Raw genomic sequence first — 27,718 nt, forward strand, 5'->3', positions numbered from 1 at the left:
TGGAAAATATATTTTATGGCGTAATAATAATGTTCCACCTTTTAGTAGACATTTGAGATGTGGCCTCAGGAACTGTTATCTTGGTTCAACCATCACAGGGATTAGACATGGAACCCAGCATCATGTACCTGTAGTTGAAATTATTTTTCCCTGTGTGCATTACTTTGCACTTGTCTACATTATTTATTTATTTTCCTTATTAAATTGCATCTGCCATTTAGATGCCCTGGGTCTTAGTTTCACAAATCCTTATACGGTTCTTCACATTCTGCTGTGGTTTTAATAACTCAAAACAATTTTCTGTCCTTGCATGCAAATGCTCGCTAAGCCATTGTTTTATTTATTTATTAAGTTTTTGTTTTGTATACCTTTTCATTTTTGTTTAATATTTAGTGTTCCCATCACACAGTTTACAGTAACATAGTAATGACAACAGAAAAGGACAGAATGGTCCATCCAGTCTGCTCAGCAAGATTCTTATGGTAGTCACTGCTGCTTTCTCCAGGTTATCCCCAGGTTTCTGTTAAGAGTAGTAACTGCCACTCCGTGCATGTTACCCCATGTTACTGTTAAGGGTAGCAACTGTTGCTCCATGCAGGTTACCCCCATGTTTCTCTTAAGTGCCACTCCGTGCACTTATCCCCCAAGCCTTATGAGAACCTATAAAAAAAATTACTGCTAGCAACATTTTTACTGGGTGATGTGTCTTCTTGAAAATTCAGATAGTGCTGCTTGACATGATTTGCTAATGAAGTTGGCTGAAGAAGCAATCCTGTGCTTTTCCTTTTTGTCTGCGTATCAGTACACCAGACTGCAAAGGTCAGGGCCCTCGTGGGTTGATGTCTAAATCAAATTCCCCTTTTCCCCACTTCCGTCGAAGTGGAGAGCAATGTTGCAATTGCATTAAAAGCAGTAAGATTTATTCGTTAAGGGTAGTTTAATCCCCATAACCTTCTGTTAAGAGTTGTAACTGCCACACCAGCAAGTCAGCCCCATACATGCTTTTCTTCATTCCCATCCTCCAGCCTTTAGGGATCCACAGTGATTATCCCTTGCCCCTTTGAATTCTTTGATTGTTTTTATATTCACCACCTTCTCAGGAAGGGCATTCCAAGCATCCACCACCGTCTCCATGAAGAAATATTTCCTGACATTGGTTCTGAGTGATTCCCCCCGACCTAGTTCTACTGATTCCTTTCCAATGGAAAAGGTTCAAAGTTTGTGCATCATTAAAACCTTTCAGGTATCTGATGGTCTGTATTATATCTCCCCTTGCACCTCCTCTCTTCCTTTAGCCTCTCCTCATATGTCTTCCAGACCTCCACATCATTTTGGTTGCTTTTCTCTAGACCAACTCTGTCATGTCTCTATTCTCTTTGAAATACAGGGTCCAGAACTGACATAGTACTCAAAGTGGGGCCTCACCAAGGACTTGTACAAGGGCATTATCACTTCCTTTTTCTTACTGGTTATTCCACTCTATATGCAGCCCAACATTCTTCTGGCTTTAGTTATCACTTTGTCACATTGCTTCACCATCTTCAGATTGCCAGACACTATTAGCCCAAGATCCTTCTCTTGGACTAATAGTCTTGCACATCAGTCTTTCACCCACTTCGTATACAGCTCTTTTGGATTACCGCATGACAGATGCATGAACCTGAACATGCCCACGCATAGGCACTGAATCCCAGCTGCCAAATCTTGAACCACTCTTCAAGCTTTCTTAAATCACTTTTCATTCTCTTTACTCCTTCAGGTGTGTCCATTCTATTGCAGTACTTAGTATCATCCGCAAATTTAAAAAATGTACCTTCTATCCCTTCTGCAAAGATTTTGAACATAACTGGTCCAAATAGATCCCTGTGGCACTCCACTTAACATGGTTCTCTCTTCAGCATAGGTTCCATTTGCCATTACACGCTGTCTTCTATCAATCAACTAGTTTAATATCCACACCACCACCTTGGCGCTCCCTCCTAAGCTTCTTATTTTATTCATAAGCCTTTTATGTGGGACCATTATCAAAAGCTTTGCTGAAATCCAAATAGATTACATCAAGTCATCTTCCTTGAACTTATTTTCTAGATACCCAATCAAAATATTATTCAGATTTGTTTGACAAGGGCTTCCCCTGGTGAATCCATGCTGCCTCCATTCCAGCAATCTACTTGATTATAGATCACTAGCCTTTTCGTCAACAGAGTCTCCATTAATTTTCCCACCACCAAGGTGAGGCTAAGCAACCTGTAGTTTCCAGCCTTTTCTCTACTACCACTTTTGTGAAGCAGGACCACCACTGCTCTTCTCCAATCCCACTGCACCACTCCCATTTCCAAAGATCTTTTGAACAGGTCCTTCATCCGCCAGCACATCTCTGAGCTTCCTCAGTATCCTGGATATATCTCCTCTGGCCCTATGGCCTTGTCCTCTTTCAGTTTGGCTAGATCTTCACATACATTCATTTCTGTAAACAGAGTTTTGTCTATTTTATCCCAATCTATGATCTTGTCAATTAGCAACAGTCCTTCTCCAGGGTCTTCTTTAGTGAACATTGAACTGAAGCAATTGTTTAATATTTATGCCTTTTCTTTATCTCTCTCCACACATTGCTCCTCGTCACCTTTCAGTTTCACTATTCCACCTCTGGCCTCCCTTCTTTCTCTGATATATCTGAAAAATGTTTTGTCACCTCGCTTTACATTTTTGGAAATCCTTTATTTTACTTGATCTTTTGGATCCTTATTTTTTTCTTTGGATCCCTCAATTTTGGGATTCTTTATACTTCTTGAACTCTTACTTTTTGCCTTTATTTTTTTAGTCACCTACTTAGAGAATCAGATTGGTTTCTTTTTCCTCTTACTTTGTTTTATTTTCTAACATATAAATTTGTTGCCTTTGTAACTGCTCCTTTTAATTTGGCCTACTGTTGTTCCATCTTTTCCATTGTCTCCCAGTTCCTCTTCCAGCTACAACCCCATTTTGACAAATTCTGTATTTCTGAAATTCGAAACTCGGGTCTTCATGTGACTTCTTTATCACATATTCGTGATATTGAACCATACCGTCTGATGATCACTGGTGCTCTGGTGAGCCCATATCCAAACATTAGAGACATTATCACCATTAGTGAGCACTAGATCAAGATCCACACCCTCCCTCTTGGCTTCCACTACCATTTGTTTGAGCAAAGCCCCTTGAACGGCATTCACTATCTCTCTACGTCTTGTAGATTCCACAGAAGGAATTCTCCAATCCTTATCTGTTAGATTAAAATCTCCAACGAGCAACACTTATTCCTTCGTTCCCAGTTTTTGGATGTCTTTGATTAGAAATCTGTCCATCTATTTGAATCGGTGGCCTGTAGATCACACCAGTAAAAATAGAAGCACCATCTTCTTTTTTCAGGACAGTTCAAAATGCTTCTTCTCGACCCCATGTCCCTTACAATTCAGTTACTTGGATTTTTTTTTAATATAAAGAGCTACTCCTCCTCCTTTTCTGACCTCTCTGTCCTTGCTTAGCAAGTTATAGCCTGAGATGGCCATATCCCAAGCATGAGAATCCTCTGTGAAAGAATTCAGAAACCCAGACACAAAATGCTAGCATAAATCTCCACATGCTGATTTACATGCACAAACTGGGGGTAATTTTCAAAATAATTTACTTGCTTAAAAATGCATTTTACATATGTAAAAGCATTTACTCATGTAAGTGGGCTTTTGAAAATTGCTTCAATATTTGCTATTCAATTGTCAATAGGTTTTATACATGTAAGTGCACTTTGAGCACATAAATGGGCTTTGAAAATTGCTACATTAGTATGTTACATTTATGTGCATAACTCCTTTGAAAATTACTTCAACAGTGTACCGCAGACAGTTTCGAATGCTTGGTGGTTATGTCCACCTACATTTTCTGTCAAAATTTACATGCATACTTTCTAAAATTCAAAAGTAAGCATGTAAGTCCAAACCTCTCCCCATTTCTGTCCCTCCGTCCAGTTAAACTTAGACGCGAACATGATAGATGCACATATTTACCGACAAATCGGTTGGGCAATTTTACAAAAGCCCATTTCTATAGGTAAAACACTGTTTTACCTATGGAATTGCTTTTGAAAATTATCTTCTGAATAGATGGTGGAATACAGGATACCATGCTATTTTCTGTACATGTGCTAAGGATGCATTTATATGTGTGTGTTGATGCATGTGTGTGTTGATGCATGTGTGTGTTGATGCATGTGTGTGTTGATGCATGTTAAATTAGTACGTATTGTACTATTTTAGAGCATAGGTCCCTATATCTAAAATTTGTCTTCATAGATCAGCAGTTTGCTGTCTGTTTGCCGTATGGGAAAACTCAGCTTCCTACATTAATTTAACAGAATGTTTATAGAACATTGCATTATGACATCCTCCCAATACTGCTCTAGTCTTTGGCACTCTAACTTTCACAGCTACTGTACATGGTTGTGGAGAAAATTACAGCTGGGTTTAAAGACAAATATTCTTGCCTGTCTGTAAAATCATGAAAGCCATTTGCCTGCCATAGCACATAAATCTTTCTTAGATTTAATGAATAAAGGGAGCATCATTCTTGAATTAGTTAACATGCATGCTTGCAGCTAAATTTTGTTTGTGAACATTATAGGGTTGAATTTCAAAAGGATTGATGTGCATAAAATCAGGTTTATGTGTGCAAGTTGCCTTTTGAAAATCAATCTGTGTCCTATTCGAGTAAATGTGTGCATGTAAATTGATCACCCGTGCTCTTTTAGACACATTTGCAAGAGGTGTTCCAGGGAGCAAAGATGGAGTGGGGAAAGGATTTACAATAAAACTTTTTAATTTTGAAAGCGTGCACGTAAATCTACATGCACTAAGTTTTATAACTGCTTAGGAGTAAGTGCCATTTTGTGCATGTATGTTGGTGTGTGTGCTGGGGACATTTTCAGACTTTCAAAGCTATTTAGCTGAATAAATCACATTATCCCGCTAACTGGGAGTTTTATATATAAATTGTAATCATTATCTGGATAAAATTTAGCCAGATAAATATGGGTCATTTTGGGAGCAATCTAGAGTGGAATTGAGTTAGCTGAGTAACTTATCCGGTTAACTCTGATATTTCAAGTTAGCTGAGCAAGTTATTCACCTATCTCATGACATGGCTGAGAGAGCAGATATAAAGTTATCAAGCTTCATGTGAATAATCATCTATATTCCTACAGAAATGCCAATACTGCTTCAGCAAAGCTGGTAGCTACCAGCGATACTGTCCAGACAACCACTGATGCTGCCGGGAGTGGTAGATGTACCATAGCCTGGTGGCGTGGGCATGTTCAGAGTGCCTGGGATACCAGATTAGGGGCAGATTAAAGGATGCTGACAGAGGGGGATAGGGAGGAGAAATGGGGATTCCCTTCTATCTTATATCATAGGCATTGCCGAGGGGGAGAGAGGAGCTGGCCCATGTCCTTGGGCTTTGCACAGTTGCACCAGACACCTTTTTATTGATTAATGGAAGACCTGGGGCTATGGGGAACACAGGTTCACCAGCCCATTTTGGCTATCCACTTGGAGGGGGAGGCAGTGGCCATAGGGCCTGTCTTTTTTTTTCATATGATATTTGAATGGAGAACTCACTATCAGGCCGATACAGTACAGTGCGCTCCGGCGGAGGTCACTGTTAACCCGCTGTTGGACGTGCATTTTCGACGTGCTAGCTTTAATCCTTATTCAGTAAGGTAGGCGTTAATTTCTGCCGGCACCGGGAAAGTGCACAAAAAAGCAGTAAAAACTGGCGATATTAAGTCGGAGGTCCCAAAAGTTACAAATAGTTAAAATTTAAAAAAAAAAATGTAAAATGGGCCCACGGCTCGCAGGTTGAAAACCGGACGCTCAATTTTGCCGGCGTCCGGTTTCCGAACCCGTGTCTGTCAGCGGGTTTGAGAACTGAAGCCAGCAAAATTGAGCGTCGGCTGTCAAACATGCTGACAGCCACCGCTTCCATCAAAAAAGAGGCGCTAGGGACGCGCTAGTGTCCCTAGCACATCTTTTTACTGTGGGCCCTAATTTAAATAAATAAATTTACTGAATCGCGCACACAGGAGAGTGGCTCGCCTGCTCTCCCGCGATTTTTACAGTATCGGTCGTATGTTTTATTTTGATACTCTCTGTGTTTTCTTTAGTTCTTAATAAAAAAATGAATTAGCTAAAATGGAAAACAGATCACCCTAATTGTGGTATCTCAATGACAGTATATTCAAGGCTGCTGAAATCCCAAATTCACTTGTTGACTTTTGTTTGAGTGTATGTGGTGGAGGCTCGGGGTGGAGGGGGGGCAGGGGAGAGCTGGCGGAGGAGAAAGGTGCTGACACTTACAGCACAAGGAAATGTGAGTCTATGTTATCAGGTCTGGAAAGAGGCCCTTATCACTCTGACTGCTGCATCTCAGTTCTCACTGTGCTCTCCCAGCCGAGACATGGGTGTTGCTGGAACAGAGAAGCTCTCTCTACACTGGATGCCACGAAGTGCTGTATAATACCACGAGGAAGGTCTCTGGTTTGATCCCTGAGTCAGGTTTTCCAGTCTCTAGGCTGGGGTTGCAGCCCCTGTGGGGGATGGGATGGGGAGGAGAGAGTCATGTTTATTGCCTAAGGTGGCCAGATTCAGGATCTGTGATTGCAAGGTTCTGGAAGGAATCCAGGTGCTTGATGGCCCCTGGCCAAGAACTGTCACTGCGATTCATTTAGGAGTAGCCTAGTGGTTAGAGCAGTGGCCCACTGCCGATCCTTGTGACCTTGGGCAAGTTACTTCACCCTCCATTGCCTCAGGTGCACATTTAGATTGTGAGTTCTCTGGGGACAGGGAAATACCTGCAATATCTGAATGTCATCTAGTTGGATTTGAAATATCTGTTTCTAGGCCACCTAAATCTCAGGGTGGCTTACAAACACCACCTAGAAACAAAATGACAAACTCTTCCAGACAAGAACATAAACATCTGTGCGCTCTTAGTACGGTCACATCCTCTTACAAGTCCGGCTTTACATGACCTCTGCAAAGGCGAGCTGAAACAAGTAAGCTTTCAGCATCTTCTTAAGCAGAGCAATCCATCACGCAGAGCTCTACAGGCAGAGAGTTTCAGGATGGTAGTGCCTGCTATGGAAAATGTCTGCTCACGTGCCTCACAAAGACACATCCAAAAGCCCTCTCTGGGGCTCTAAAGGGATTATAAACTCGCAACATAGCATTCATTCATGGCAGCGCCTCAGAAATAATCATTTTATGAACCAGGAAAACAACCTTCTACTGTACTCTCCAAGAGACCGGTAACCAGTGAAGATCTTTCAACACTAGCATGATATGTGCTATTCGGCATTCTCCTTAGTCCTGAATGGGTCACAATTAAAAAATAGCTAGAAAATAAGCAAAACTAATCATACAAACTCAACTAACAACCATTGACTGCTTCTGATGCAACTTAAATTGTTTCTTCTTTCCCCGATGTCAAATGTCCAGAGTGCCTGCTGAATATGCTAACTTCCTGATCACCTCTGGTCCAGCCCTTTTAAACAGGATGGATTTTAAATGCTTCGGAAAAGACTTGAGACAAGGATCTTCCCTCAAAGTGACAGGAAACAGATTCCAGTGACCAAACTAGTAGGAGTGTGTGTGAGGGGGAGGAACATAGAATAAGGTGTGTGGGGGGGGGGGAATGAAAGCTCATGTAACCAGTATCCCAGCCCTGGTTCTAGTAGGTGAGATGGAAATACAAAGGAGTAGGAGGAAACTGCCAGGTAAAAAAAAACAACCCCAAAGCTTTATTTCCATAGCCTTCCGGCTTGGCATGTGGATAATGACTGCTCTCCTCAGACACATTAAACTAGATGGTGCCATAACGCCTCCCCCTTCCTCAGCCATGAAGTTTCCTGCGGGCACAGAAACCTGCAGCTCTTTAGCAGGAGCTGTAGTGCAGATACAGAAAGTCGTCTGCTCACCTGACAGAAGCAGTATCTGGGCAATGAAGTTTATGGAAGGAGACCGATTCCCCAAGAGTGAGTATGTCGTTGGGCCACTGTGCCAAGCACTAAGTGGCTTTACTGTGTGACTCCAATGAACCACTGAAATGTTCATCTTTGGCTACAAACAACACCTGTATTTATCCAAGTTTTGCCTTTACCGGTATCTTCTCTAGATTGAAAGCAAATACCAGGTTTCACCTTGTTTCTTTCAGTTTCTATTTGGCACTCTTTTCTAGGTGCATCCCAATATTGGAGCCAAACAAAAATAATAGGATTAAAAGGTCAGTTAGGAAAATGAACAGTCAAAACTCCAAGGAGACAGAAGCCTAGCAACAGGTAAATACTTGTTTGACTGGGAGCTGTGGTGGTTTATCTTCAAAACATATTGGGAGTTTGTTCCACAGATGAAGCATTAGGAAGAAGATGGCATCAAAAGTAGATGTTTCCTAGTGGTGAGCAGAATGAGACCTGGGTATGACACTGGGAGTGTGGCCTAGAAGTCCATGCACTGAGCTGTGAAAGTCTGGAGACCCAAGGTCCAGTCGTATCTCCACCACTCACTGTGGAACCATGAACAAGCTAATTAACCTTCCCACACTCAAAAATTATACCGTAAGCCCTCTCTGGGGCAGGGACAGACTCATGTGATTTATCTGGTTAAGCTCTGCGTGCGCTGACAGGGAGACATCAACAAATATTAATGTATGAAAGAGAAGCTGAAGAGCGGACTCTCAATACCTGGAAATGAAAACTAAAATCTACAGCTGACAGTTCACTAGAAGAGAAGTCCAGAGACAGCTAAAACAGTAATGTAAGCAATCAAAGCTTTTTATTGCTTAAGGGAGAAAAATCTAACGGGGAAAATATTGGCAGATTAATCAAATAATACAGACAAATAGAAAGACTGGTAGCTGTTTAGAGAGAGCCCTCTGCACCCGGCTTCTGCTGCTAGCCATTTCATGTTTAAATCTCTGATAAAATATGCAATCCAGCTCTCGGCGAACATGCCATTATTCTAATGAGCAACAGGTCTGTGAGGGGGTCTTTTGGTATATGCCTTGGAGCTGAGAAATTGTGTGGGGAAAGGTGCTCCAGCAGAGCCTTTGAAGTTATCTCATTTTATTTTTGTTTCTCTCCATATTTTCCATATTATGTATAATATTGCCGCTGATGGGAACATTGGGTGACCTGGAAGATTGGAAAAGGGACTTGAAATTCAACAGAGAAGTCTAAGATTGCAGAACCCAAGGTGGTGATGGTGATGAAGTGCTGCTTGCTCACTGATCTGAAAGAGGAGCTGGACAAGGAAATCTTGAAGAGTGTCTTGATGGTGATAGATGATAGATTATCTAAATTGCAGTCTTCTCTCAATGAAATTAAGGAAGGACTTGAACAGCATATCATGCTGCTTACGTATCTGGATAATTAAATCTCATTGCAAGAAGTGACATCGCACCAGCTTTCTATACAACTATCTGCATTGAAGAATGAGAATGCTCTCCTCCTCCTCAACAGGCTAGAAGAGGCAGTGAAAGAGCTTAAGCTGCTGGAACTGGTGCAAATATCGTATGGCTTCCGGAAAATCTGTCTCTGGAGACAGAACCAGTTAAAGTTGAATGTGTGCATCGGCTGGAGCCTTTGAGAGATGGCGCAAACAAACCTAGACTGCTTATTGCAAGGATTTTAAACTATGCCGACAAAGTAAGACTGATGAAAACATACAAAAAGGCAGATGAAGTGGAATATCAGGGTAACATTAGGCTAAAATATCTCAGGACTGTAGATTCTAGACCCTGATCTGCATGGAGATATATCGTGGCGGCCTGAAGTTTTCCCTACAATTTCCTGTGTGAATTAATCTGGTTCCAGGTGGTTCTGCTGCACAATAATGAGCAAGCACAGCACTTCCTAGACATGCTTTGAGAGGCTGGGTCATTTATTTTGTTTTTCTTGAGTGCATAATATACTGTGCAATTTTCTACAGTAGGCGAGCTTCCATGTTTCAAGTTGTTTTGTTATAATGTGAACCTTAGCAATTTCTGTAGCAACTTTCTGCCATGGTATTTGGAGTACCATGCCATTTCTCCTCCTCCTTTGGAGCATTTAAATGTTTTAAATTTATAATTGTTCTTTTATCATTAAACTATGATGAGCAGTGTTTAGATGCTCGATCACTGTAGTGATTGCTCACTATTTTTTACTTTTTGTGGTGTGTCGTGGTGGCCCCAGAATGAGAGATTTTTGATTCGTTATATTTGGGGTACTGTAACGTTGGTGACGTCAGTTTGGTTAACTGTGGCTTCTGGGTAATAATTAGATGGCGAGTGGGTATGTGGACATTGCTTATCTTATCCCGATCCATTGCAGAAAATATTTTGAATTTAATGTGGTTGGATTAATTTTTTATTCATGTATATTTACTGGCAGAAATCTCTAATCTTTTCTTTCAAGTGGAGGAGATGCTGGACTTGTTGTTTTGTTATTTTTCTTCACATCTGTTTTTGAGGCCCTGCAGGATGTATCGTCAGGAAGGAAAGAGTGAAGAGACTCTGGGTGTTTCTGTGTTTGTGGCTGTGTGTACATGACTTATGCATGATAGTGTTGCATATTTTATTTGGGTTGATGTAATGTGCCAATTATTAGAATGGATATCTATGATGTGCTTGCAGTCTCCTTGTTTTTGTTGTCTATGTGACTGGGATGTCTAGGCTGGGAGGCATTCTGGGTTGACATTTTTCTGGTATGCCAAGCAGTGTTAGATACTGCTGTCTCAGATATTCTTTTGATAAAGGCAGCAATAGGCAAATGCTAACTGCAGTCCTATACAGTCACAAACAGGCTAGCTTTTCGGGATAACTACAATGAATATGCATGAGATAGATTTGTATACTGTGGAGGCAGTTCACACAAATCTATCTCATGCATTTCTATTATGGATATTCTGAAAACCTGACCTGTTTGTGGCTCTTGAGGACTGGAATAGGCCATCCCTGTAAAACGATATCTAATATCTATCTGGAAGTTACGGCTTGAGAAATCCTGCTAGAGTGGGGTTTTTTTCGACTTGCCACAGCAATGGAGTGCTGAGCTGGGTAAATTGTTTACTACTTTACACATATCGTTATTGATATTAGGATTAGGAAATGCAATTCTGAATTCTTCAGTGAAGTTACTTTGCGCTGGATAGAATGTATAAAATAGGGTGGACTAATTTTGATATGTGTGTTAAATGTATTATGGTCAAAGGAATATTAACTCACAATTTTTTGTTATGTGTTAATCCTTTTGATTTTTGGTACATGGTTCTTACCAGCATAGAGAATGTAATTTGGTAAACCATCCTTTTTGGGGGAGGTGTTACTTTTGGGTTCAAGGGCTTGGTCTTCTTTGCTTTCAAAGAGGTTCTCTAAATTTGCTTGTATTGTTATTTTACAAACCAGCTTAAGCTTTTTAAAGTTTTGGATTAATGGAATATACAAATGTTGGATTGGTTATTGCTAGAAAAATGGGATGCAAAACTCACCCAGAAGCCACTGGAAAGCATGGAATAAATGTTGTGACATTTTACCGAATCAATGTAAAGATGGGTTAATTTAGGAGATTGCTAGGTTACAGATGAATGTTGTATTTATGTGTGTGTGTTCTGTGTCCATGTAGCTGTCTTATTGATAGTGGGGGGGAGAGAAAACACATGTAATCAGTGTTTGGTACTGAATTGACTGGTTACATCTAATAAAACAAATACATAAATAAATAAATGCCTGAGAGGCAGTCATTTGGGCTATAGGGTGACCTAGGGGGGACAAAAGGGGTGCTCAGGGAACATAAGGAAAGCAGAAAAATTGTATGCATTTTTTCCTTCAGGAGGAATTTGAAAACATACCCACACCTGAAACATTCTTTATTGGTGGAGATTCTGAGCAACTCAAATAAATATCTTTGAAGAGGAAGATGCAATAGATCAGACTGACAAACTAAAGAATAACAAATCACCAGTACAGGATGGTATCCACCCAAGAGTTCTAAAAGAACTAAAACATAAAATTGCAAACCTGTAACTAAAGGGTTCTGGGGTGATCTGAGAAATTATAGACCAGTGAGCCTGATTTTGATGCTGGGCAAAATGGTTGAAGCAATTCTTATTTATTTATTTGCTGATTTTGTATACTGTCATTTGGTGTAGCCATCATAACAGTTTACAACAGTAAAAATTTACAAAATAAATACAATAAAATCAAAATACATAAAATTACATTGGCGTAAGAAGATCATAATAAAAAGAAAACATTGGCCATATAGATAGCTATGACTTAATGGGGAAGAGACAACATGATTTTAGCAAAGGGAAGTTTTGTCAAACCCAACCTTTTATTTTGAAGGTGTAAATAAACATGTAGATTAGGGTGAGCCATGAATTTGGAATAAGAACTTAAAAATTGCCATGCTGGTTCAAGCTATAGCATTGAACCTAGCATCCTACCTTTGTGTTTGTGTCAATCCAGATAACAAATATCTGGCCGAACCGAAAGGCAAGGTTTTTCCATCAAATTTATCAGTAAATTTCAGGGTAACTGTGCTATTTATTTATGTTTATCTTGTGCTTTTATATTTTTAACCATATGTATAATGGTTATGTGTGTTTGTGTTTTTGTAGAGTTTTTATATTTTTAATTAATAATGCACATTTAACTTATTTGCATTGAGTAGTTTTTCTGGAAAGCTTGGAGTAAAATAATTTTAAATAAATTAAATACATAAAGAGTAGATCCATTCCTTATTGCTTACTCCAAACGATAAGTGGTGGCTATTAATGGTTTATGGGCTTTTCCTCCAGGAACTTGTCCAAACCATTTTTAAGCCTCACTATGCTAAATGCCTTAACCACATCATCCAGCAACAAAGTTCACAGCTTGATAGAACACTGAGTGAAAACATATATATTTTGTTTATTACATTTGATATTCCACCAAAATTACTTACTCACTAGTTGATATACAATTCCAATTATCAATAATATAAAATCCTCTAACCCAACTGCCCCAATAATTAATTAATCAATACATAATATCATACTTACTACCTACCCAACCATGTATTTAGAAAACATCAGAATCTTATCATGATAATATGAACTAATTGGTTAGGATTTTTCCAGGTTGAGACTCGAGACCCAGTTGCACAATCTTCTGATATGTTATACTCAGTGTTCATCTTCTCCAAGGCTGTGAGGTGCACAAGGTTTGGTGGACCCATGTCAGTGACTCTGACATGCTTCTGTATGCTTTCTAATTTATGGTCCACTTGTGATGGCATATCTCTTCACTTGTGCTTTAATTCCTTTATTTGGTGTGTGGTATACCCAATGCTATTGACGGTAGTTTCGATTTGATCCCAGATCTCCTGCTTCTTAGCATATCTATGGACCAGGCAGTCTGGAGAGTTATAAGGTAGATACAAACTCACAGCAGATCTGGGCAGTTGGAGGGTATAGAAAATACTGAAAATCATGTAGAACGCAGATGCTTTGGGAAACTTTGTGCCCATGTTCTGCTTTAGAATGAAAACCCTGTAAGCATGAGGGAAGGAGGGAAGGAGGAAGTGAGAGAAGGGAGGATAGCCAAAGAGGAGTTGGGGAAACCCCAAATCTCAAATGTTTTCTACAGCCATTTAAGCATTTTGTTTTAAATTTAAATTCACTGCTACCAAAATGTTTCCAATAATCCAACATAGTTAAAAATACAGGGAGAAGGAAAAAGTGACAACAGAATGAAGGAGAGGGTGGCCTGGCCATATGGCTTCATGAATGCTTCAAAAGCTCAAAGATTTTTCATTAGAAGCTCCTCGGAGTTCCTCTGAGGTAACTTTTTGCCTCCCCCTTGAAGCAGCATTTGCTGGGAAACATGGCTTGTGTCGGGGTCGGGCTCATATCTCATCTGTATGTATTGGCAGTTGCTGTGCATCAGATGTCTTCCTCAATCTGTGGATACTTTGTAGCCCTGGAATAAATAATTTATACTTTGAACTTGACATTGGTGGACTCCAAAGCTTTTCTGCTACATCCTCTTTATATAATATTCTGATGATGCTGTGGGTGTTCAATTTTGCTGTCTTTCGTTTCCTATCCATGAATGCTCAGACATTTTGCTTTAGTCCTGATGTTTGGGCTTTCACTACAAATCATGGAAGACTATGTAGTCCACCTATTCCTGTTGAACCAACCAATGGAACCACTTTTCCCAGCATGTTTTCAGCAGCATTAAAATGTGCCATGTGTCCATGAGTCAGATAGCTCCAAAAGCAACCAGGAACAGGTTCAGTTAGTCTTGTTTTTTGCCCTGTTGCATGCTTGGATTTGTTACCCTGATTACCTTGAGTCCATGCAGGCAATATATTGTACCAATTTCTGATAGTCTACTAAGCCTAGTTAATGTGAATCTAAAAACAATGCAGGAGAAAACACCAGTGCAGGTACTAAATGAAACTCTGGGATTTAGACTCTGTTGCTGAAAGCATTAAGTGACACTTTAAGAAAACTCTGTTATGTTTACACATTTTTGGAAGGGTTTTCTTAGAGGCAGAGCAACAGAAATTGATCATGTTGCTATGTCCCAGGACTGTGTGCATAAAAAACGTTTGGTTCAGTTTGTTCATTTGGTTCATTTAGCTTGGTGGTTCCTTGTGTTTCATGTTCCAAACCTTCATTTATTTATTTTGTTCATTAGGTCATTCGATTTCCATAAAGTCAAAGGGAAAAAAAAAATATATCCTAGTTTGGGCTCTGAGGTTTTCTATCTAAGTTTAACAAAAGTTGCAGACAGGCATCAACAGCAGAGGGAAGAGGACTCCAAGGCACAAAGAGAGGGGAAAAGCATGACAAACAGTGGCAAGGTCACTTCAAAGCACTACGAGGGCAACTAAACTGCACCAGCAGTGGCCTGAACATTCTGAGGCACCGTGAGACTGACAAAGCAGCACCAACAGAGGTAGCAACACCCCCAAGGCATAAAGTAAAGGGTAAGACAGTAAGCACTCTCTCCCAAGGTGTAGAGTGAGGTAAGGCATCAATATCCAAATGACCATATAAGGGCCAAAGTGATATCAAAGGGTAGAGTTCCTTCACCATGAAAGAGGCAAGAGCAGGCTGGGCGGTAACAGTGGCAGAACATCACAGCAAGATATTGAACCAAGAGAGAGGCAGGGCAGGAGTGGACATCAGGAACAAGAATAGCAACTGGCAACAAAACAGCAAGGCACTGAGGGCAAAACGTTTGGACACTCACTGTAGCTCTGCACTCAGTCCTACTGCCACTCACATGGAAATTCAGTGAAACCCAACAGAAGGTGGTTTATTTTAAGGAAGGTCCAAACAAAACAACCAGAGCTCCAAGTGCACTTTACAATGTAAATTATCCAGTCAACTAAGCGCACAATAAATTTGATTTGGTCGTGGTTATAATAACTTCATTTATTTTAAATGGTGACTCCTTCTTTACATCCCACACAGATAAGGCATAGTTTAACAGCAGTCCCCGACACGGTCCCATGTTTCTCCTGTCGGTTGCTTCGGGGGGATTCTTAGTATATCTTAGTGGTTACAATCTTACAGGTCTGCAGGAGCAGACAACAAGTGAAAAGTCCCTCTTACTTTCTCCTTTTGTTATAAATCTGTTTGTAAACTTTTGCTTTCACTGACAAATAGCTTCAGAATCAGAACTTCCTCGTCTGAAACCCAATAGACTGAACACAATGATGATTGCTCAAAATTACATTTTACTTTTAATTTCAAGTTTAAAAACTGAGGTAGTCATATTGGGATAGACTGGTTGAAAAAGTGCTTGATTGATCCTGCTCCTTCCCTATCCTTTCCCATCCTGGATCTACTAAGTCTGGCTTGAAGAGAAAAAAAACCTGCAATCTTTCTTGCACCATAGAGGATAATGTATCTGAAAATGAATGAAACAAAATTTTTCAGGCATTTCCGAGACACTGCCCATTTGTTTCTTAAACAACAAACCAAACTGGAAATAGTTTCACTTCAAAGGGCCCTCATCTTTACTTAATGCATCCCTTGTGCCATAAGAAACAAGTCTCGCTGGACATAGCAGGGATGTGCATTCATTTGAAACAAATCAGCAAAATGTGATAAATGAGTTTTTCTGCCTATATCCAGGCTGCAGAGATAGGGTTTCTCGCAAGATGCAAGTCCATTATAAAGAATACAGTAAAGTAGTTAAAAAATGAAATTATTTCCATGTTGGATTAAATGGTTGAATTTTGCCTTATCTCCCTCTTAAAACATGAGTAATGGCACAATTGAGGAGATGAGCATTCCACCATAAGTCCTACCTCAACATTGCACAAAGCTTCGAGGAAGCTGTAAGTTGTCTGCTCATACAAACACAAAGTAATATATTGACGGAGTAGAGTAGGTGAGGTATCCTGTGTGGATCAATTTTAGCAGAACTGGGTCATTTGCTTGAATAAGCTCCCTTGACAATGCCTGCAACAATCTTGGCCATCCCAGACCCATTTGATTCCCATTTCTGGCTCAGTTTACTCAAATCGGGACATGAAGAACTCAGAGTTAGATATTTGCTTAAGAGAAGGACACTGCAAAGGATTGCAGGAGACCTGAGAGGGAGGGAGACACTTCAATCAGCAGAAATCTTCCTCTCATCACTTCCCTCCCTGGAAATATCCTGGAGCCTGGTGAGTCCACACTGTCTGTAAAATTCCTGATTTTAACTAATTGAGGTTAGAGTACTCTGGGAAATCAAAACTAAGTTGGAATAATAAAACAAGTAGCAACTTGCTCATCCATCTCTGTACAAATATTCTGTGATTCCCACTGAGTCAGTCAATTCAATTGTCCATATTTAATCTCTCTCTGCATGTCTTACCCTTGTTATCCCCCAGCTCCAACCACAGTAACAGCTCAATTCTGCCCCATCTCAGATAGCAACAGAATTGTTTGTAAAGTATAAATTTCGACCTTGCTGAAAAAGCAAAATACAAAAATGTAAGAATTCCTTTAAAAAGAAAGAAGAAAAAAAGGCCAACAGACAAGTTGTTAGACCCTTGTTGTAGACTCATTATTTAATAGACCTCTATCATATCTCCCCACAGCTGAAGAGCCTAACCTCTTTAGTCTTTCCTCATAGGAAAATCATTCCATCTCCTTTACTATTTTGGTCATCCTTCTTTATACCCTGGACTAACTTGACACATTCGTGTCTAGTTTTTAAAGGTCAGCCACAGATATACTAAGCTTGTCCAATAAAAGGTATCACCTACAATTTGTTTGTTGATTCTTATTCCATATTTCCAAGTGGACTACTCAATAATCTCAATTTGTTGCTTTGAAAAGAAATGGCATGTTCTTGTAGCCTATCTGCCATGAGGTATTGGTATCAGGATTGAGCACCTGCAGCATTACAGCTGAGGCTTTGAAGGAAGTTCCAACACTTCTGGAGCACAACTAGCATTGCTTTGTAGACAAATCAGGAAAGAGTTCCTCTTCCATGCAGCCTTACGTTTCTTCCAGATTTGAATTTAGAAATCTCTATGACCTGCAGTCAAAGAATATTTCACTTCCTTTCCTCTTTTCTCTAAGTCAGTGGTTCTCAAACCTGGCCTGGGGGACCTCCAGCCCCTCAGATTTTCAGGATTTCCACAATGAATATGCATGAAATAAAATTTGCATGTGCTGCCCCCATGGGTAGGTTTGGGAACCTCTGCTCTAAGCAGTGTATACTGGCAAAGGTCTCTTTATTTATTTGATTTAGCAGCACTTGTCACGTAGGTGATAGATAAACAGAGGTTATCTAAGGGAATGCTTCTTGGCACATCCTCAAGAAGCTTCTTTGGGAACAAGCCATTTGATGTGCAGGGAGAGATGGGGAGTTGGATTTATACTGTGTCCCTAGAGACTCCAAGGAACTTCAGACTGAAAACAAACCCTATGAGTGATTGAAAGTCAGGAGCTTTAAGTGATGCTAGAGACCAAATTCTGCTGCAGAAACCATCTGACATGCTGAAGCTGGCTGCATTTTGGAATCGCTGCACTGCAGCATTACCAATGACACTGGATTCGTCCCTTGCATTTGAATTCATGGTCTTCCATGCTTTACCCCTCACTCTCATTCTATTTGCTTCTCTAATGTGTTACACAGTCATGTCCATTTTATCCATCAGTATTCATGAGTTTCATATTATTATTATTGGCTAGGGTTGCCATGTCACCCGCATCAACCCAATGATATTGTTCGAGTCCTGGGTTTGCTCCATTGAATATGTGGTTTTGCAGCCTTACATTTAATAGGAAATCAGAATAATATCCCTATGTATGCATTGGGACAAAAAATGGACTAAATTTGTGAGATTGTAACCCTATTACTAATGGTTTTAAATAATTTACCATGCAGCCTCTTTCTGGGTAAAATCCTACAGGTTATCAATATTCAAATCCTAAAGGTCAATATTCACAAGTTATCCATCTAAATGGCCACTTATCTGTCTAAAATGTAGCCAGATAAAAAGAGGTATTCTGGGGAGTAGCATGTCTTCAGAGCAGAGTACATATCTTTATACATGATCTGTCTATTTTAGTTAAGTATGTTTTGTACCAATGTACTTTTATGAATGTTTTATTGTACACTGCCTCGGCTACCAATGTGAAGTAATTAATAAATGTTATTAAATGATTGAAAATGAAAAAGGAGATGAAAATGGAAGTGTTAAGTTATCCTGCTAACTTAGCCAATTTTTAAATAATAACTAAGTTAGCCGAAGAATTTTAGACCTGCTTCAGAGCAGGTCTAAAGTTATGCTGCTTGTGTGACTGGATATCTATCAACTTAATTGAATAGGATACTCAGTTAAGTAGCACTGTAAAAAAAAACAACAAAAAACTAAAGATGCAAATGGGTCTAAAGGCTGAGCCTCTCCCTCTCCCTCTGCAAATTTCAGAGGCCTGTCAGGTTGCACACCCATCCAGCCCCCAAACACCTCAAAAGTAGTCAAAAGCGGTCAATCATTCCAGGGTCTGCAGGTCAGCCCCTCACCCCCCACCCCTTTTCCTGTTTCAGTAAAAAAACAATTAAATTAAATTAAGTCCCCACTCACCCAAAACTCAAGCTCCAGAAGGTCCTCCAGACTTCTCCCCTATCATCTCCCCTATCCCCGACACCTTTAAATCCCTTCTGGTATTGAGGTATAAAGGTACCTGCTCTCGCTGCTCCAGCACTGCTTCTGTCAGAATCAGCATGGGAAGGGTAAGTCACAGACTGTTTACACGCCTATCAGTGCTAGAAGCATATACAACAGTGCATAAGTTACACTTCCAGCGCTGGTTTTTACGTAAGCAGCGCTGAAGCATCGGGGAACAGGTATTTTTATACTTTGCTCCCGACAAGGCCTACTCTGAAGAAGATAATCTGGCTAACTTTGCCGGTTATAGTTAAAAAATCATCTACATTAGTTGGATAACTTAATTCCTCCCTGAAACACACCTGGAATGCCTCTTTCTTTTATGCTTTTAGATTTTAGCCGGATAATGACATATCCAGCTAAATGGCTTTGAATATTGACTTCTGTGTGTCCATGTAACTGGCTAGATTTGCCAGTCCTAGAAAAGCAGAGGTCATCGAGATGAAGACATTTTTAATTTTTTTAAACCTAACTGGGGGTTGATCACCAGCAAAAATAGGCAAAATTAAACTTCAAACAGTCATTCTCTTAGCTGCTAATAATAAAGGTACCAATGAATATTAGTGTTGTTTTATATAAGGGTAGATTTTAAAAACGTATGGCGTGCACAAAAGGGTGGTAGAATTTTGCAAGTTTCACAAAGCGAAGCCATTGCGGTCTTCCCCTGTTCTTTCCTACCACCTACCTTAACCTCTCTTCCCCTTTCCCTCTCCTCCCCACCCCCTAAATGTTACCTGCCTGCGGAGGTTTTGTTTTGTTTTTTAAGTTGCTGCTCCTCTGGAGCAGAAGCAACTTGCAGTCGGCTGGCGCGCTTTCCCGGTACAGAGGCAAATGGCCGCTGTACTGGCACCTCCAGTCCCGCCTCTCCCCGCCCCCCCCTCCCTGTCCCTTTTTTTCGGCCCGGCTCTTGTTCGTGTAACGAGGGTAACACGCGCGGCCGGGCTTCTTTTAAAATGCACGCGGTACACGCAATGCCCGGCTGCGAGTGTAACCCCCCTTTTTTTATGCGCACTGGCCATTTAAAATCAGGCCGATACTGTATATATAAATATATATATATATATATATATATTTTTTTTTTTTTTTGCAGACGTGGACATGATGATGTCACTTGCAAAACATGTGACCCAATATTTCAAAAGAACACAAAGCAGCAATCCCTTTCAAGTCTTTAGCATTAAAATTCTTTCAACACAGCTCTGGGAGCAGCAATGGTTGAAAAAAATTGCAAAAAAACATCACACCTGCTGGAAATGTAGGCATTGATGTCATTTCTGACATCACGGCCAAGGTGGACCAATCGGAACCAAGTGTGTGATGTTACTTATTTTCAATTGATATGCTGCCTTTTCCTATGAAAGGCACAAGGCAGATTACAAAACAAATGTGTGAATTTCAGTACATTTGATACTCAGAGATAGCCACTCCCAACAGGAGATTGAACAGAAACAGTTTACAGACTTTCCAAAATATTGGCTTAAACAAGGGATTCTGATTCAATTCTTTAAAACATTGACTTGTCCATTCCCTGATTTATAGATTTTAAAACACTTCTGCCCCCTCAGTCCTTCTTTAGTTATCTGTACAGAATTCATGCTTTAAATCTATCAGTGTTATACTTACATAGGGTTCTGATAAAGATCTGCTCTTAACTTATTTATTTGCAGTTTTTTTTATATACGGGCCTTCTAATAGAGAACAGAATGGTTTACAGTTTAAAAGCATGCATAGTATGTACATATAGTTAACATTACAATTTCACGTCCATGGCTTGTTTAAAATTGTTGCTCACATAACCAGCCCGTGAATGCCATTGTACATAGCCAAGTTTTAAGCTTTTTTTTCTGTAGGAATTCTGGCATCATATTCCAGAGCTTTGGATATTGATATCGCTCTTTCCCGAACCTAACTAAGATGGGCATTTTGTATTAATGTAATATCTAACAGATTGTTTGCTTTTCGTAATGCCCTTTGCGGAATGTAGAGACAGGAAGTGCGTTTCCAAGCCAAACAGTATCTCTATTAGAAAGAATTTTATGTAAGAACTTTATATTGTTAGACGGAACTATAAAGAATGTAATAGCGGTGTAATATGATCAAACTGTTTTCTTCCTGTTAAAATACGGGCAGCCATGTTCTGAAGCATTTGTAAAAGTCTCTAGCTGCAATGCCTAGAAATAAAGCGTTATAGTAATTATTTGCAAATATCAGAATCTGAAGGATTGTACAAAGGTCCTTCTTCTAAAAGTGGTTTTAACCATCTCAGATGGTTTATAATATCCTTGTTTGATAACTGAGTGAATCTGATTGGTCATGGACAGACTGTCTTCTAATATCACACCTAAATCACATCCTAAGCTCGCCATGGGAATTACCTTGGAATCAAAGTTAAATACATAAGTTGCTCAATACTGGTTTTCCTGGTCAGGTAGATTATTTCATGTTTCTTCAGTGTTTAAACAGAGCCTAGTATATGTCAACCATTGCTGTATTGCTGTAAGGTAAATGTTCAGACATCTTAGGAAATGTGAAAATGATTTTTCAATTGGAATCCAAAACTGTACATCTTCAGCATAAATACAGAAATTGAGTCCAAGCCCAGCTAATAAATTTACATAATGGTAGCAAATAGATGTTAAATAAGGTTGCCGATAAGATGGATGCATGTGGAATGTTGGTTTTAATTGGCCTCCAGGTAGAACTGTTATTTGCAGTTTTCATTTGAAAAGATCTATCCTACACTGTAGGACGTTAACCATTTCAGCACTTGTCCACAGATCCCAATTTCATTTATTTAAATTTTTATTTAAAAACTTATATACCTCCTACTACAGACATCAGATAAGTCAGGATGTTGAAAGAGCTTATTATTTAAGCCTTATTGAAAACTTTTTATGCCTATGGGGTTGATCACAATTATTAATACCATCGATTAATACCCGTTTTCGGGATCAGAATTTTGCCGGGACATTCACAATTGCTACTTCATAGTCTGTGGAGGAAAACTTTTCACCACTAGCAACAGTGAAAAACATTTTTTTAAAATACACATTTAAAAAAAAATTCAGCACTTGGTGTTCATCACATATATATATATATATATATATATATATATATATATATATATATATAAACATTGGACGGAGGGGGTCCGTTTATGATTATAATTCATAGTCACATTACCCCTGGAGGGGATTTATGACAAATAATATATGAAACGTTCCTCCTTTTGTCTTTAATATTCTTTCTTGTACACATTTCTGCACATATTCAGAAGGATTTTTAAACTTTTTTACCTTTGTTTGGGATTCAAAAGGTTTAGAGTTTTTTCATAAATAATTCTTCTATTAGCAAATTATGACGGAGGATTCGTATGGTGGTTATTCAATTGATCTTTAGGAATCCCTCTAAAGTATTTTGGTGCTCATTGTGAAGTTTGGTATCTTATATGTATGTGTGGCATTGGCATGGTGTTCCGATGATGATTTGCTCTTCCACTGTCTGTGTTGTATTCATGCCTTGAATGTAACAGTGTTGTAGCTACTACATGAGGGATCAGTTCTTCACCATGGACAGCTCATAAAGATCAGTTCTTCAGCCATCTGTACTTCGTGTGTATCAGTCACATACTGGCAGAAGTGTGCCATTTCATAAAAATAGCTAAGCAGGGGGAAACTATCAAAAACTTTAAGCTCTGACACCTCCACAGTGATGATAGAAAAATCAGAGCAAGAAAGGAAATCTCAAAAATGGAGTGAATAATCATTCGTGGGACATCCAGTTACGTTAGCCATATCTAACTAACTCGTACTGGATATTCAGTGGCATAGGTGCACTGCTGAATATACCCAGTTATTTGAAAGTTATCCAGATAAGTTTATTTACTGCTCTCAGACAGTTCTAATGTTTTCTAGCTAACAGGCCTAGATTTACTAAGCCGTAGTAAAGTTATATCGCGAGTTAAATAGCATGTAATGTGTGTTAAATGCTGTTTATCAAGCATAATCATCACATTCCTTCACTATTACATGATATCACACGATAAAAGAAAAAATTTCCTCCCCCTATGGAAATAAGCTGTTACACGTGCATTTGCATGCATAAAATTGCCCAATACATGCAAAGCAGCTTATGCATAGGCAAACCTATGCAAGTAAAATAACATAGCTGACTGTCGCTGTGCGTCTGGCGTCATTTTTCTTTCAGTGGCCAGTGCCACCTTGGTAAGCAGTGTTGGGAAGTTTGGGCAGGGGTCACCATTGACCCCCAGGGTGATTTTTCTTATTTGGGGAAGGGCCATTTTTCAGGCTGCTGGCCCTTTAAGCAATGATGGCCCTGGTCGAGGTGGGCCTCCATCATGTGGGAAAGGGAGGTACTGTGGTGTGATTTTTTGTTGCTCATTTGTGCTGTAATAAAAAAAAAATAACTATCACGTTACAATCACAATAGTTTGTCAGGGGGGGGGGGGCAAATATCATGGTGATACCCCTGCGATATTTGTCCCCTCCTGCGATAAACTATTGCAGCTTAATAAATCGCCCTATTATCTAGATGAGTTTGCTCTACCCTGGACTACCCCTTGCTTATCCTGCTAAGTAGTATTTAGCCAACTAAGTCAGGGGCAGTGAAACCAGCAAGATTTTCAAATCCTCTGGTTTGTCCTATTAAGTCTGAGACTTAACCGGACAAATTGTATAAATATGGACCCCAATAATTCAACTGATAACTATTAAAGGTACTATGCACCAACAATGTTTTTGTTTTGGTTTTTAGTTCAATATTTTTTATTCATTTTTTATTTGATTTGATGTGTTTTTTATTTTGTTTTATTCAGTCAAAGTGAAATAAACAGTAAGGCAAAAATGAAAAAAAGAAACAACAAAGAGGTAGGAAAGATCCAGGTTTCCCCCACCCCCATAAACCTGAAGAGCCTCTGAAATTAAAAAAAAAAAAAAAATAGCCATTCCCCAGACCCAATCTTATCTCATCCGTGAGGTTGCGAGCACAAGCAGCGGTCAGAATGGGGGAGGAGTGATCCCCAGTCGCTCTTGGCTTACTGGGTTCCATTTTTTTTTCAGGATGGTGCCAGCAGGACCTGAGGACAGGGCCGTAGGACAAAACGGTGCCAAACTCAAGGGCAGCTAACACCATTTTTCAAAATGGAACCCATGGGGCAGAAGATCCTTTCCTGTTTGACGGCTTCTTGAGCTGGTGACCTTAAGGATGGGTAGGGAGAGTGGGGGCTACAAGAAGGCTCTGGAGGGGACTTCAATTTTTAAATTTTGGCAGCACTTGGGGTTTTCTTTTCCCTATTTCTGAAATGAAAGGAAATGAGGGGAAAAAAATAATTTAGGTGCCTTGTTTTTTCAGTTTGTTTTCTAACAAGACAAAAGGTGTTTTTTTTTTAGAGAAAAGGAATGCACACCCTAATATAATATATATTATAATAATTGCAATCTAGCACATCTGCTTTGGCAATAGAAAAATGGATTGAAAAACAGGAATAAGTCCCTCTAGTTTTAGGACACTGAAAGCCTTCCTCTTATCCATGTGCCACGCTGATTCTCTCAGCATCGATGCTGCTGCTTCAGCCCAGCTCCCCTTATATTTCAGTTCTTTCTGAGCTTGTTAGCAGAGCAAGAAGAACCAGAGAGATCCAGTAAGCCAGGGCTGACTCTCAACCTGGCCACGGCATTGATCCTAAGCATGGCAAGGCTTGTTTGCTTTCAGCAGGAATCCTATCCTGCGTCTGTATGCAAAGCTAAGAAATCTCTGGCAATTGCTAAGAGCTGTCAACAATTCCAGTTCTGAAGGGCTGGCTTTGTCTGGTCCTGGTTTTACCCTGCCTACAGCATGCAGAAAGCCTACCCTTATTTTTTTGGTCCAGCAGTATCCTCCTGCTTCTTTTGAATTCCAAGGGGGGGGGGGGGCACAGTCTGGAACTCCCTTAAGAGCCCATGTAACATGGACCCTGGGGCTTGGCTTCACAATTGAGCGATCACTGAGACACCCACGCTCAATCGACAGAGGCTGTGAATGCTGACTCCACAGCATCCCTAGTACTAGCCCCAATCAGTTCAGGAAGCAGAAGCTTGGCCCAAGAATTGGGTCCTCTGCATGGCAGTGCACAGCACCTGCCACTGAGCCATCGTACCAGCCCGGTATCAGAACTACAAGTCCATACATGCACTGGGAAAAACCCAGGACTGGATTTGCCTGACACTTATGACATGGAATTGTTGGCCTATTTAGTAAAACCTTTACATCTTCCTGCGTAGACTGGATGGGGCATTTTGGCCTTTATTATGTTACTTCATCTCTTTTCAGGTAATTCCTACTTAATCTGTGACATCAATAGCCTTCCTATCCCCCTCCTCAAAGTGGAGCTGTTCGTGCCACTGTAGTTAAGGTTTCCAACCTTTGATCACCCAAGACAAAACAAATCCTTTAGATCAGTGAACAGGAGAGACAATATAGTTCTTGTTAGTTTCAAAATGAAAAGCAGGTTCCCATGCTCCCCCTATTCTCTATTAAGAATATGCAAATCTTGGGAAAATGGCTTTGAGAATAAATCCATGGATTCCCATAAAATCTACGGACTTTCCAATTTATCCACAATCTTGCTTTCATGTTTTAAACTGGCCTAGTCAAGGCCAGCGTCTGTTCTCAGCTGGCAGCAAATTTCCAGGGACCCACCGACATAGATTTTGTCAGAGTGTGATGGAACATTTCCTGCAGGTCCTAGAAAAAGTCATGGATTTTTGCATCGTTGAAGCAGGCCAAAATGTTCCTGGTCCAATAATGTGTTGAGCAAATCTGAAAAATATTCTAATCCTCCCCCCTGTGAGCATCACAATCTCAATCACATCACACTGGCATTCCTCCCTCCATGCATATTGTTCAGCACTGTGACTTGTAAGCTTTTTAGCGTAGGAACTAGCAGTTTTTGGGATCTATGTTTTGTTTACATCTCACATCGGTGCTGTAATACATCTTTTCTTTTGTATCGTGCCTGTGTACAGTGGCGGGCATAAGAAGTGATGATGATAGTAACTAAGAGAAATGATTTCCATAAAGTAGCAAACTCCTCTCTTGCTGTCAAAAACTAATATTTATAATCGCTCTATCACAATAGACAGTGCTGGATACAATGAACCACATGGTTGCAAGAGTTTGTAATCCAAATTTGCAGATAGGGGGAGTTAAGTGGCTCACTCACAGTCATATAGTGACTACTGACATTCATTTAACCCATTTCCAACATGTTAGAATCATTTTAGTATAGAAATATAAAGGGGGTAGATGGAATGACAGTTTCTGAAGGACAAACTAATTGGATAAGTATTTCTGAAGGACAAAAGGGGAAGCATGAGCAAAGTTATTATCCAAATACAGCCAGGTATAAATCAGCACATAGCAAGAAAATGTTTTATGTAGCACCGTGAAGAGAGTCAGTGGCACAACTGGGATTTGAACACAGGTGTTCCTGATACCTAATCCCGTGCTGTAAATGTCTTCCCCGGTGATGCAGCTGGGACTAGAACCCAGGTCTCATATTGCTATGCTGTAACCACCATTAACCTGGTCCAAAGTCCAATAATTACTGGTCACTATTGTGCAGTGTGGCTCTGTAAAGGGATGGGGAAAGGGGAGGACCTTGGAGCTTGGCTTTCGGATTGCTGATGAATTACGGCAGCAAGGGCTCCAGGTGCAGCAGGTGACTGCTCCCTGGAAACCTTCAGGGAGGGGGGGGGGGGTACAATTGCCCGCATGACAAGAAAACTTCGGCATTTCCGAGCCCCTGACCCCCCATGGCAGTGGCAGGAGAAAGAGAGGGGTATGAAAGGTCAAAGAGAACTTACTTGCCCAGTCTTCTGCCCTCTTAAGTTTCATTGCAGGGAGAGTTTAGTCCTGGGAGCAGGCAGGCTGAGGTATCTGCCTTGGGTTCCCATTCCTCGTGCCATCCTGAATGCTGCAGCCCGCAGCGGTGTCCCCCAAGGATGCTCTCCCTCCTACCTCCTGTCCCAAGGCTCCTTCGGCGGAGATGCTGCGTCCATGCTGCCTCTTCACAGCCCTACAGTCGCCTGCTGTCTGTCAGCCCAGGCTCGCCCTTCAGTTCCTGCGCTGTGTCTGTACTCCTCTGTAGTACAAATGAAATCTGTGTTATAAATCTGTTCAAAGGGGTGGAGAGAGAGAGAGGAGAGTGGTGCCACGTGATCAGTGGCATCATCTGTTCTGAATGAACAGAAGCCCGAGAGGGGGAGAGGCAGAGAGAAATGGTAAAGCAAAGTCGTGGAGGGGGGCGGGATGTGCTTTGTTTCGGCTCAGAATCAGCCTGGGAGAAGTGAGAGCCAGGGATGGAGCCCACATCCAGTCTCTCCTGTTCCAGGTGCTGACTGCGGCAGGGCTTGATGCCCGCCACCCCCCCCCCCTCCCCTCCCCCTCCCATGTTACTGGTGCTCGCCTCGGAGCCTGCAG

General features: G+C 40.5%; 1 protein-coding gene across 1 annotated transcript in view; it reads right to left on the reverse strand.

Annotated features, from left to right (window-relative positions):
* The window catches only part of KCNJ5 (potassium voltage-gated channel subfamily J member 5), a 63,463-nt gene extending 36,113 nt beyond the window's left edge, over positions 1–27,350 (reverse strand). The window contains exon 1 of the mRNA XM_029574146.1: positions 27,103–27,350. The gene's annotated coding sequence lies outside the window, so the exon portion shown is untranslated. The remainder of the gene's footprint in view (positions 1–27,102) is intronic.
* Positions 27,351–27,718: the final 368 nt, after the last annotated feature.

The sequence above is a fragment of the Rhinatrema bivittatum genome, chromosome 12 (genome assembly GCF_901001135.1).
Source record: "Rhinatrema bivittatum chromosome 12, aRhiBiv1.1, whole genome shotgun sequence".
NCBI lineage: Eukaryota > Metazoa > Chordata > Amphibia > Gymnophiona > Rhinatrematidae > Rhinatrema > Rhinatrema bivittatum.